Raw genomic sequence first — 6,911 nt, 5'->3', positions numbered from 1 at the left:
CACCTGTGCGTGACACGTGCTCTACCACGGAGCTATATGCCCAACTCTTTTCACTTCTTATTTGAGACACAGCCTTGCTAGGTTGCCCAGGAACTTGTGATCCTTCCGCCTCAGCCTCCTAAGCAGTTGGGATTACAGGCCTATGGCACACGGCCTGGCCGAGAGCTATTTTTATTTAATGAGTCTGTCAAATATTCTTCTCACTGTGGCCAAATACGTGGCAGAAAACTTAAGAGAAGAACACTTTGCCTCAGTTTCCCCTCTCAGAGGCTCCATGTGCTTGGGCAGAGGACATCATGAAGTGAGGGCTTGTGGAACAGTTCCTCAAGGATGACAGGAAACGGAGAGACGCAGGAAGAGGACAGCAACAAGATAGCCTCACAGCAATCCAGGACCAGTACTCTGCTTCCTTTTACGAGGCCCGTCTTCCTCAAGTTTCTGAAATCTTTCAGAAAATCAGCACCAGTCAGAGACCAGCCTGTACAACAACCTCCCCTTTTCCCTGAGATTTCCTGGCTGAAGAGTGAAGTGATGTCAGCTAACCTACCCACTGTAAGGAACGACGTCTGCATCTAGCGCATGCTCGGGGGGAGGGGGTGTATGGTGCACAGGGATGCCACTGGAGAGTAAGGAAAGGACACAGGTCCAGAGCGTGCTGATCTGGGTGATACCTTAGACGCCTCACCCTGAACTCACAGCGGGAAGCCCCTTTGCATCCTGTTGGGCTCCTTGTTCTTAGTTTGAGGTCATGTGACCCTGGAAAAGCATCCGCTCATTGGCTTGCTTCACCAAAGTTCATTTGTAGTTTATGAGATGTGGAGGCGAGAACCTCGGCTCTCCCAGCCATGACCCAGGCCGCTTTGCACTGTTTGCAGATGCATGCTTAGTGGTTGATTTTGCTAGCTCCTCACCGCCCCGAGTTTGGCTATTCTTAGAAAAGGAATTAAATCAGTGAAGTCTTCTCAGGTTTCCCTTCCCCAAGGGAGGACAGATTGAGAACTGTTCAGAATAAAGTCAGCTCCTCCCTAATCAGTCAACCCCCGAGAAACCCAAAGCGCCCCCTTCCTTTTACAACCTTTCCAATACAGCTTCTCCTCTCTCCTGCTTGTGTGGGGAGCCCTGTTGAAGAGTTCACACAGTGAGTGTGGTTTGTGCACTCAGTTTTAGGATCTAATCATTGCCCCTGGAGGACTGAGAAAATGAAAACACTGGACGCGAGCCCACCTCCTGGCTTCATGCTTGTCAAGACCGGGATCTACTAGCCTTTTAAAGAAATACTGATAATAAAAAGCAGACAAAGAGAGCTATGTGAACTGGCGTCTAATCAATACTTTTCTGAGCATTTTCCTCCCTCCTTAAATTACTCAGAGGCATGTGAGCAAACAAGATTTCAGTGTTCCAAGCTCTGTTGCTTTCTTCAGACCTTGGATGACATACAAGCCTCTGCAGCATCAGGAGCCTCTTCCTTTTCTGAGATGTTTCATTATTTCCATCATCGTAGATGAGGTCATATTCCTTGTCATTGAAGAGGATACAAACAGAAACTGCCACCCTAGGAACCCAAAGCTTAAAGCACTTAGGATAGAGGTCCCCCTCGCCCATGGGCTGGGACAAGGGTGGGAATTCCTACTGCTGAGTGCCCAGACCCTTTGCCCAGGTCATGTTGGAATGTACCCAGGAGTAGGGTGTGTGTGTGTGTGTGTGTGTGTGTGTGTGAGTGTGTGTGTGTGAGTGTGTATGTGTATGTGTGTGTATGTGTGTGAGTGTGTGAGTGTGTGTGTGTATGTGTGTGTATGTGTGTGTGTGTGAGTGTGTGTGTGTGTGAGTGTGTGTGTGTATGTGTGTGTATGTGTGTGAGTGTGTGAGTGTGTGTGAGTGTGTGTGTGTGTGTGTGAGTGTGTGTGTGTGTGAGTGTGTGTGTGAGTGTGTGAGTGTGTGTGTGAGTGTGTGTGTGTGTATGTGTGTGTATGTGTGTGAGTGTGTGAGTGTGTGTGAGTGTGTGTGTGTGTGTGTGAGTGTGTGTGTATGTGAGTGTGTGTGAGTGTGTGTGTGTGTGAGTGTGTGTGTGTGAGTGTGTGTGTGTGAGTGTGAGTGTGTGTGTGAGTGTGAGTGTGTGTGAGTGTGTGTGTGTGTGTGAGTGTGTGTGTGTGTGAGTGTGTGTGTGAGTGTGTGTGTGTGTGTGAGTGTGAGTGTGTGTGTGTGAGTGTGTGTGTGTGTGTGTGTGTGAGTGTGAGTGTGTGTGTGTGTGTGTGTGCTGCATTTGTTAAGCTTGGTCTGGTTTGGCTCCCGCCTGCCATCTTACCCATCCCCATTTTCTCCCTTCTGCTATCTTCATACTCCTGTTTTATTTCTACCCCAATTATTGAAAGCATGCATTTGTTATTTTCCCTGAGTGTGGCTAGCTTCCCATTCTAGTGTGGGTGTGCCTGGTTCCCTAAGATGTTCAGCAGCTTGCTGAAGACCGATGTTGGTTTTGACCTGTCATCTGTAGTTGCTATCCGTGAGTTTTTGAAGTATGATTGCCTTTGTTAGAGGAGAGCTACAATGCCAGAGAGAGAGTATGGCCCAGAGGGGGACCAGTGCATTAGCTTAAAAAGACTGTATTTCTGTTAGTGATAATAATTCACCCAGTTCCCAAGCTTGCCCCTGAGATGGATGTGGTCAACACCATCAGCCAGTTTCAGTCACAAAACATCCCTTCTGAGACAAAAGAATCCCATTCCTCTTACAAATTAGATAAAAAAAACTCTATTCCTTCATGTAACCTGCCTTTCAGAAATTTAACTGCACAGTTTTCTGAGGCCTGATGTGAAATCCAATGGCAAAGTTCCGGCCAGGCTCTGACCCATGGGGTTGTGAGGACCAAAAGTGCCATCCACGGCTGCCTATCGTGCCTGAAACTCGGGTTGAACTCAGTTACGCTAATGGGAGCTCCCTTCCGGCCAACCACTGAAACCACGAAGGCTTCCCACATGATAAGCACGTCTGTTAGTATAGTCACAGTCCCTTTCCTACAGTTTCCACGCAGTACACAACTCCTCCCCTTTTGTAGCCTTTTCCGAGGCCCCCTGACACGTGACCCCTCCCTGTTTACACTCTGGAAGTCCCAGACACTCCTGGGCTTCCATTCACATACGTGGGTGCTTATCAGGGCCCTTCTGAGCCAGGGTGGAGCTGGGCTTGTCACCATGTGCTGATTCCTCTGTCCCAGATCCCTTGGGCCTCTGTTGCTCAGTCAGTATTCCAGGGGCAGAAATCATTTTTAATATTTTCAATATTATTAAGTGGTTTGAATGCATTCATTTAAAATGCCCAAGCCCAACATGCCCTCCTTCTCCAATCATTGTCCTCAGCCAATGAATGCTTATAAAGAATGTTCTACAAGGAAAGGGCTTGCCGTGTTAGTTTTTAACTAAAAAAAATAAATAAAGTGAGTGTACGTGTGCTTGTTTTTATGCGTACTACACATGTGCAGTGCCTACAGAGGCCAGAAGGGGGCTCTGGATCCACTGAGACAGGTGTTGTAAGTGGTTGTGAGCCACTTGACATGGGTGCTGGGAACCAAACCCAGGCCCTCAGTGAGTGCTCTTCAACACTGAGCCAGCTCTGCGGATCCTGCTTACAAACTTCGTTTAGCAGAGCAATGGGTTTTGTTGGGACATTTTAACACATGTATTTATTATACTTTGTTTTTATTGTCTCCCTGTCTACTCCCTTCTCCTGTTCCCTCTTTCTTCCTCTTCTGGCCCTCTTCCTCACCCCAATGGTACCCCCTTCTGCCTGTTTGACTGATGTGTCCCATTGCCTCCCGTTTCCTTTCCTCTCCTCCTCTACACCTCTTCTTCCTTGTCTCGGTCTCCTTTACACTCTCATGTCCTGTGAACACACACACCACATGTGCACACACACATACACACATGTGTACATACCACACACCTGTATACATGCACACACGTTTTAGATTGCACATATAAGAAAAACATGCCATACCTGTTATTCTGAGTCTTTTTTGCTTCATTTGATGTAATTACATTCAGGTTCATTCTTTCCTGCAAACACCAGAATTCTATTCTTCACATCTAAATAGAATTCTGTGGTGTATATGTGACCCATCTTCTTTACCCATTAATCTCTTGATGGGCATCTAACCAGTTTATGGAGGCTCTCGGCTGTTCAGTTGGGCTCCCCCGGCCCCGTACCCTCCTATTCACTCTTTACCACCAGCCCTTGCTGCAAGACTTTGCATAGAAAGCCCCCTCTAAGTTGCTCTGGCTAAATGGATAACTTTGTGCACATTGACCTATCTCTGACACTGAGTGTTAGTGTTTAGGCATTTGTTCTGATCTGCCTTTGGAGTTCTGACGAGATACACCCTCAGCTGCTGCCACTAAGAGCACCACCTGTGCACAGTCGATATGTTCCTTTTTAAAAGGGTCCTGCCCACTTCCTCTCTCTCTCTCTCTCTCTCTCTCTCTCTCTCTCTCTCTCTCTCTCTCTCTCTCTCTCTCTCTCTCACACACACACACACACACACACACACTCCTCTCTTTCCTCTCTCCCGCTGCTCCTGTCCCATGAGGCCAGTCTTCCCCCTCCCCTTTCCCCTTTTTTTATGATCCTTTCCCTTTAATAATAATAATAAAAAACTCTGCTTGAACTCTGTCACATGGCGTCTTTCTCTCTCCAGCCACTTTTTAAAATTACAACACTGTGCAAAACTGAAGCCTGACATTATGAAGTGATGTGTTTAGTGGAGTGTAACCTGACTTTGCCCCGTCAGTCCCTGTTATTGTCTTTGTTGGTCTGTGACCCTTAAAGCCACTGTCCAGCTGGTACCACAAACAGGATTGCTTCACACTGTCTCATTGCACCAGAAACTCACTGTGCTATTTATGGAGAGAACATGGATGAGTGACCAGTGTGTTTTTGCCTCTTGGCCTTTGGAACGTAATCTACAGAGTTTGTTCCAGAAAACCTCACACAGATTTGTGTTTGTGGAAAGAGGTCCAAAGACTTAATTATTTTTGGGGAGCTCCAGTATTCGTCCTCTGCTAAGCAGGGACAATGCTGTGCAAACTTTACCCTGCCCTACTCAGTGGAGCTGACAGTCCACCAAAAACTCAAGGCCTTGCACTCAGGCCTGAGCAAGTCCAAAGAGACACCAGGAAGCGTCTCTCCCCAAGCCTGGAGGAAAAGAAAGCTAAACTTAATTGATCTTGAGCTGAATGAGAAGGCAGCTGATAGGCCACACAAAAGAAATGAAGGTAGCCTCCAGGAAGCAACGCCATGACCTCAGGTTTCCCCAGCCTGCAGCGTCTCAAAATGTGTGTTCCTGTTGCCATCAGCGCCAGTTGCCATACTTGTTCCTGTTGAGAAGCTGACGTAGAAATGCTGGGAAGTAAAAGCATTGTAGCTTCACCAATTTAGTTTGTCCATTTTGCCAACAGTTTTACAGATATGTCCACACAACTAAGATTCTTGCTCAAGACCCCCAAGCACAGGGGTCGGTTGGGGGTCCTCTGTATCCTTCAGTGTTGTGTTATTCATCTCCTGATTGTCTGCAGAAAGACAATGCCAGGCTGGCGTCATCCAGCCTATAGATGCGCATCTTTATGTTGTGTGGAGTCGTGTGCTAGCACACCAGGATTCCAGCGGGCTCTCCAGAAAGAAGGAGTCAGTGTGGAACCGCCGCTCCAAAGCAGACTCCAGTTCAAAACTGGATTCAGAATTTTCTAGCCTTCTCTGGAGGTTACCCTTCCACTTGGAGAGGTAAGTTGGCTTAGTTCACTCTTCCAGATGATAGTCCATCCCCGAGGGAAGTCAGGGCAGGGACTCCAGCCAGAACTGAAGTAGAGACCCTAGATGTGGAGTGGGAGGGAGAATCAGCATTTGCTAAAAGTGGATTATTTTCTAGGTATGTTACGTAGGATAAGGGCTGGATTGTATTCCCCTCTAAAATTCGTATATGGAAGTTGTATCCCCAAGTAACTCATAATGTGTATTTTGAGGTGGAATATTATTTTTGTTCAGATTTATTTATGCATTTTATGTCTGAGTGCTCTATCTGCATGTATGCCTTTATGCCAGAAGAGGGCATCAGATCCCATTGGAGCCACCATGTGGGTGCTGGGAATTGAACACAGGACCCCAGGAAGAGCAGTCAGTGCTCTTAACCCCTGAGCTATCTCTCCAGCCCCTAGAGGTGGAAATTATTACTTGTTACTATTTTTCTTAGTTCTTTGGAAATTTCATACGATGCGTTTTGATTATACACAGTCCCTCCCCCAACTCCTCCCAGACCTGCCCAGCTTTGTGTACCGCCTTTCCCCTTCATTTAAACCCATCAAGCCCAATTTCTGCTTCCGCTGGAGCATGGGTGACCTCTCAGGAGCCACATCCTTAAAGGACACTGACTCTGCCTCTCCCAACAGTTATCAATTACCAGTAACTCCTCAGTTAGGGATGGCACGAGGTGTCCACCTCCCCTCTCCATGCTGAGACTGATCTGGCTTGAGGTTGCATATGTCTTGTGCTTGCTGCCATAATCATTAGGAGTTGATACCGGCAGCTAGCCTGAAGTGTCGGGAAAGCAGTTTCCTTGGAGTCATCCATTGCCTTTGACACTGATGTTCTTTCAGCTCTGTCTTCTGAAATGACCCCCAAGCCTTGTGGGAAGGAAGTGGGGCACTGACCTTTCCAAGGGCTGAGCAACCCAGGATCTTATTCTTCGTGCCTTGAGCAGTTGTGGTCTCTGTATTAAAAGATCCCTATCAACTGAAGAGAACAGCTTCCCCTATGAGGACTGTGAGATGCACTAGGCTGTGGCTGTGAGGATAACTCATTAGGAGTTACCTTAGCACTGCAGCTGTTTAGCAGAAGAGGCAGGACTTTAAAATGATTGAATACACTGG

The sequence above is a fragment of the Mesocricetus auratus genome, unplaced genomic scaffold (genome assembly GCF_017639785.1).
Source record: "Mesocricetus auratus isolate SY011 unplaced genomic scaffold, BCM_Maur_2.0 Super-Scaffold_100015, whole genome shotgun sequence".
NCBI classification, from domain to species: Eukaryota; Metazoa; Chordata; class Mammalia; order Rodentia; family Cricetidae; genus Mesocricetus; species Mesocricetus auratus.
The sequence above is the reverse complement of the archived record's forward strand: the minus strand, read 5'-3'. Positions refer to the sequence as shown.